The sequence below is a fragment of the Callithrix jacchus genome, chromosome X (assembly GCF_049354715.1).
Source record: "Callithrix jacchus isolate 240 chromosome X, calJac240_pri, whole genome shotgun sequence".
Classification (NCBI taxonomy): Eukaryota; Metazoa; Chordata; class Mammalia; order Primates; family Cebidae; genus Callithrix; species Callithrix jacchus.
The window spans coordinates 21,808,229-21,814,638 of NC_133524.1; positions in this window are offsets into that span (position 1 = coordinate 21,808,229).

Sequence of the window (6,410 nt, forward strand, 5' to 3'; positions counted from 1 at the left end):
TATGGTCATCAAAACAATATTAATTCTTCCTATTCTACCAAACTTAAACAGAACAATGAATACTAATCATCTTGAAACTGTTCCAGAAGTCTAAAAGGCGGGAATTCTCCCTAATTTATTCTACGAAGCCAGTATCACCCTGATACCAAAACCAGATAATAACAAAACAAAAAAAGAAAACTACAGACCAATACCCCCATGAACATAGATGCAAAAATCCCCAACAAAATTGTAGCAAACCAAATCCAACAGCCCATGGAAAAGACAATATACCACCATAAAGTGGGTTTTTTATCACGCATGCAAGGATGGTTTGACATATGCAAATCAATAGATGTGATACATCACATAAAGAGTGTTGAGGACAAAAACCATATGATTATCTCAATAGATGGATAAAAAGCATTTGCAAAATTTAGCATCACTTCAAGATAAAAACCTCAAAAACCTAGGCATAGAAGAAACATACCTCAAAATGATAAAGGTCATATACAAGAAGCCCACAAGAACATCATACTAAAGGGGAAAAAGTTGAAAGCATTCTCTCTACGAACTGAAACAAGACAGGATGCCTGCTTTCATCATTCTTATTCAATATGATACTGGAAGTCCTAGCCAGAAGAATCACATAAGGGAAAGAAATAAAAGGTATCCAAACTGGAAAAAAGGAAGTAAATTATCCCTGTTCACTGATGATTTTACTTTATATATAGAAAACCCTAAAAGCTCCACCAAAAAAACTCTAAGATTTGATGAGCAAATTCAGTAATGTTGCAGAATATAAAATCAATGTACAATAATCATTAGCATTTCTATATGCCAGTGAGAATCTAGATAAGAAACAAATCAAGAATGCAATCCCATTTGCAATAGCTACAAGTAAATAGGATACCTAGGAATATATTTAATGAAGGAGGTGAAGGATCTCTAAAAAGGAAAACTACCAAACAGTGATGAATGAAATCATAGACAACACAAATAGAAAAACATCCTGCTTTTTTTATCTCTCCAAAAATAGCATTTATAAGCAACTTAGTAAAAAAATGGTTGAATACATTTTATTTTTTGTTTTTCATGAGCTTTCTAGTAACTCACTTTTCTGCTGGATCATATTACTTAGATTCCTTGGATTGGGTTTCAACTTTCTTCTGGATGTCAACGACCTTTGTTTCTATTCATATTCTGAACTCTAGTTCTAGCACTTCAGCCATTTCAGCCTAGTTAAGAACCATTGCTGGGGTGCTACTATGGTCATACAGAGGTAGGAAGACACTGGCTTTTTGAATTGCCAGCGTTTTTGCACTGGTTCACTCTCATCTGTGTAGACTAATATTCCTTCAATTTGAAATTGCTGTCCCTTGGATGCAACTTTTTGCTTTTTTCTTCTTTGATGCTTTTATGGTACAAAGTGAGTTTAGTAGACTGGCTTTGATTCTAGTCCACTCCTAGACCTTGGATGAGTCCCCTCTGATTACTGTCTCTATGCCTGCCTTTCTTTTGTTGGGTGTTCTGCTCCACAGGGCTCCCTGAGGCAGGGACTGCAGTTGGCATACAGGCCATTTCCTTGCTGGGTCAGTCCTAATCTTCCATCTGAGTGCTTCCCAGGGGAACACAGGGTTGCATCTGCCTGCAGAGATCAGGGAGAAATGGGACCTCTAGCAGGTGTGGCTGTCTGGCTATGAGAGGAAGGGTTGGGTGGAGTTGCTCAACCTGCTGTCTGAGTGTTTCCAGGGCAAGAGGAGGCTGTATCCACTGGCTGAGTCCACACACAAGCAAGACCACTGGGCCAGAAGCTGTAGCAGGCATTGCTTGTCTGACTACCAGTGGCAAGGATGGGTGGGGTCACATGCCTTGCCATCTGGGGGTTTCCCAGGATACCTCTATATTTATATTAACAATAGGAAAATTTAAGAAACTTTTTTATTTTTATACTTGAATGCCAAAAGAAGCTTCACAATACATAATATCATATGTATGGTCAGAATTTATCATACTATCTGATGGTTATGAATATGTGTTTTTGTCTGTTAGGATTCAAAACCCATATTCTGTATTTCTGAGGAGATTCCTAATGATATTAACTTCTCCTGTATTTAATTATTGAATAAAAATATGCAAAATAATATCTGTAAGACTAGCCAAGCAGGTTTTATATACTGTGTATATATTTATGCTATAAATCCCTACTTATTGCTGATAATGACCTTTTCCACATCACTCTTCAAATTGTTGGACATTTTTTTGTATTACAGGTAAGGCCTGTGTATCATGGATTAAAATTATTTTATTCTAATACTAACAACCTCTGCAGTGTTCAGAGTTTGTTAATATAATATCGAATTCTCTGATGTTAACTGAAAATGTATAATAGCATGTAGATACTTCACTTTTGAAGATGGTTATAAATCTCTTAGACAACAGAATGAACAAGAGACTTATGTGTTTACTGTGGTGTGTTTCACAATATTTCACCCCTATTAAAGCCCTCTACCAGTGTTAATCCCTTCATAATCCATAATATAACACAAAGTATTCTGTTTTTTTGTGCTGTTCAAGGGGCCTCATAACTGAACTCATAATAGAACTCATAATCCTGGGAGAATTATTTTTTATTTTTCTGTAGATCTGTGTTTTGGGGAAGTGTCACCTAGAGATGTTTTAAAAAGTACCACAAGTGTGAAATGAGAGCTTGCATCTCATCAAGAATTTGGGATTTTATATGAATTATTTCTGACAAATGTTTGGCAGGCAAACATTTCTGCGTTGGTTAGGAGGGGTCACGGAAGGAAAACAGCTGTGCTAGAAAACTCTTAGCTTTAAAGCTTTTATAAAACATAGAAGTATTGAGACTTTCAACAACTCATTTCACAGCTTTATACAGATCAACACTTGTACAATCTAGGGTCAGAAAAAATAGAGCCCCTCCAGAAAGTTTCTCATTTTTTCATGTAACTTTTTCAATCAGAATAAATCTGTTTATATAATTCCCTAATTTTCTTTTTAATTTCTCTCCCGATTTTAATCATGGCTGCATTACCTAATAGGCAAATTAAATATATGCTAAGGCGGCAGTACAGCAACATCATCCAAAAACTGTTTATGAAAGAATGTGATATTTGATACCTGCTCCCCCAACACATTAAAGTAGAATTGGCAGACAAAGTTATAATTTAATGGAATTTCTTCCTTTAACGTTAGCATTTTTTCTTTTTATTTATTCTTGGGAATAGGGCATCATACTTTTCCTTGTTTAGGGATTCTAATCATTGTCTTCTTTTTAAATCTTTTAGAATAGAAATTTTCACACACATACCAAAGTAGAAAGAATAGTAAAATGAATTCCCATGTACCCATCATCCAGCTTCAACAATCTATAACTCTTGATAATTATTTCATCTGTACTTCTACCCGCTCTCACTCCCCACCTGCCATTATTCTGAAGCAAATCTCAGACATCATATTATATTTGTAATAATTTAACTATGAATCTCTAAAATAGATATTTTTGAAAAATTCAAATCGTCAGATAAATTGTAAAAATAATTATCCAATACATATTCCACATTCAAGTTTCTACAATGGTCCCAATAATGTTCATTATACTAATTTTTTTCAATCTAGGATCCAATTAAGAATTGCATTTAGTTATCATATTTTTAAATATCCTTTAATCTAAAATAATTCCTTTTTTTCTATGGTATTGACATTTTGAAAAGTATAGATCAATTGTTTTGAGGTACGTTTGTGGAACATCCCTCAATTGTCCCAGCATAGTCCTGACATCAACCATCTCCACTCCTACCCTCTAGGCCTTCGATTTCTTTAAGGCTCATGGGCACCATAGAGATAGCTGAAGGTGTCTTCACTTAGAATCTCTTTCATTTAAGATAAATTACCTTTGTTTGGATTGGTAGGAAAGCAGAATCGCAATGTGAAGAAGAAAAAAGGAGTGGACACGATCAGTATAGGCTCAAATGAAGTCATTAAGATTCAAACACTTAACATTTCATGACAGGCTTTTTCTTTTTTCTTTTTCTTTCTTTTTTTTTTTTTTGAGACAGGGTCTTGCTCTGTTACCCATGCTGTAGTGTAGTGGTGCGATCTCAGATCACTGCAGCCTCTGCCTCCCAGGCTCCAGCGATCCTCCCTCACCCTCCCAAGTAGCTGGGACCACAGGAATGCACCACCACTCGCCGAACTTTGGGATTTTTTTTTTGTAGAGATGGGGTTTCACCATGTTGCCTAGGCCGGTCCCAAACTCCTCAAGCAATCCACCACCTTGCCCTCCCAAAGTGCTGAGATTACAGACATGGGCCACTGTATTGGGCCCCTACAGTCTTTTTCAATTGCTTCTTTCCAAACTTACTATTTTTGGAACTTCACTTGACAAGTGCTCCAAGTAGAACATCTTAATAAGCAAGCATGTGTATCTGATGAGATTTGGTGAACAAGCTGAGATTATTGTTACAGTACACTAGTTTGTTATCTACTTGCCCTAGGCCCTGTGTTGGTCTCTTAAATCCATCCTCCTGCTGCAGTCAAAGGAACCTATTTAAAAACACAACTCTGACTATGCTATTCCCTGGCAGAAAAAAATCACCAAATGAGATAAAGTTCAAGCTTCATGGCATGGCACAAAATGTCTTTCATGACCTGATGGATCCTAACTAATATTCAAGCTTTCTCACATTGATTTCTGAGCTTTCCAAACAGAAATGTGATGTGCATAGAAATAATGGAGCACTATGCTAGAGGGGTCAGTATAGTGTAGTTTCCTAGAGCTTCAGCTTTACACAGTGATAAGTAATTGTGGAAGACTGTATTTTCCAAAGATAGCTGCCAGAATATTTCCCATGCCACGTACTTTTCTTCAATGTGAAAGTTGATAAGCTTTCTACGGAGGAGTAGGGCTGAGGTTCCCTTCTCTTGAAGGAAGTGTGTGTGTGTGTGTGTGTGCATGCATGTGTGTGTGTGTTGATACTTAGGTCAGTGCTAATCACGGTGTAAAAATATCACTTCATCTTTCAGAATTGTCATACCTAAAAACTTGAAAAATTGTCATTATTCTGGACCACTAGTTTTTAATGTGAGATTTCCACACCCAGGGAATCTGAAAGACCATCCACTGGGATACAGGCAGAAAATATTAAAATTTAGAACTTTTATTTTTTTCTCATACATCTCTAACTTACGTTTTATATATTTTAAAATATATGAAACTGCAGTATTGAATATAGTAGCCATTAGCCATACAAGACTATTGAATACTTAAAACATGGCAAGTCTGAATTGAGATACCAGGAGTTTAAAACGTACAAGAAATTTTAAAGACTTAATATATTTCAAGTGAAATATTTCATAATGATTTTTACATTTTATATATTGGCTTAATTAAAGAGCATTATTAAAGTTAATTCCACTTGTTCCTTTCTTTAAATTTAGCTACTACATATGTATTTTAAATTTTATATATATGGTTCTTATTTGTGGGTCACACTATATTTCTATTGGGCAATGTTAGTAAATAACTATTTTATAGTAATACACTATGTAAGTTTTAAGTTAACAAACAGGAAATGTGTATTGGAGGAATGCATGTTTACACTTGATAGGAGTGGGCAATTACAAATGTTTGGAAAACGCTGATATTGAAAGCCAGTTGGAAAGTATATTTAAAATAATGTAGGACACAAGGTACCAAAAGGGAACATCCTTCGTCATTCTTCCCCCTTTTCTCCTTACAAGTCCTCCAAAAATATTCACTATTCTCCAAATCAGTATTACCCTCCTAAAAGTGCCCAGTCTGTACTGCTTTCTACTCTGGTTTGTTCAGTGTACCCAGCTGGTGAAACTGCTAGCTTGAGTCTTTCTCACTATCCAAGTACCTCATCCAAGTACTACTCTCTCACATGGTCTTGAGTCAGGACTGGCTACATATTTGCAGGGCCCAGAACAAAATAAAAATGTGGAGCCCCTTGTTCAAAAATTAGTAAGCATTCAAAAAAGCAAAAGCAGAACATTAAACCATGTAAAAAAGCAAAAGCAGAACATTAAACCATGTAAAAAAGCAAAAGCAGAACATTAAACCATGTACAGGGCTCTTCTGAGTCCTTGGTCCTGTGCAACTGCACAGCTCTCACTCCCCCAAGAAGCTCACACTGCCTCAGGTCATGTGCCTTCTTGGAGTCTCCAGGTGTTCTTGGTTGTTTGAGACCTCTAGATAATTACTGTGAGGTGCTGAGAATTCCCCATCCTGATTTAGCAGGATAATTGTGGGTCTTCATAATTACAGTTCCTCAAGTAAACGCTCTGCTCTTTCATTAAGCTACTAAAACCACATGTTTTCTTGATTCTTCTCTTGAGTTTCTTGGACATTCCTTGAATAAAGCATTCCTAGCCACAGCAAAGAG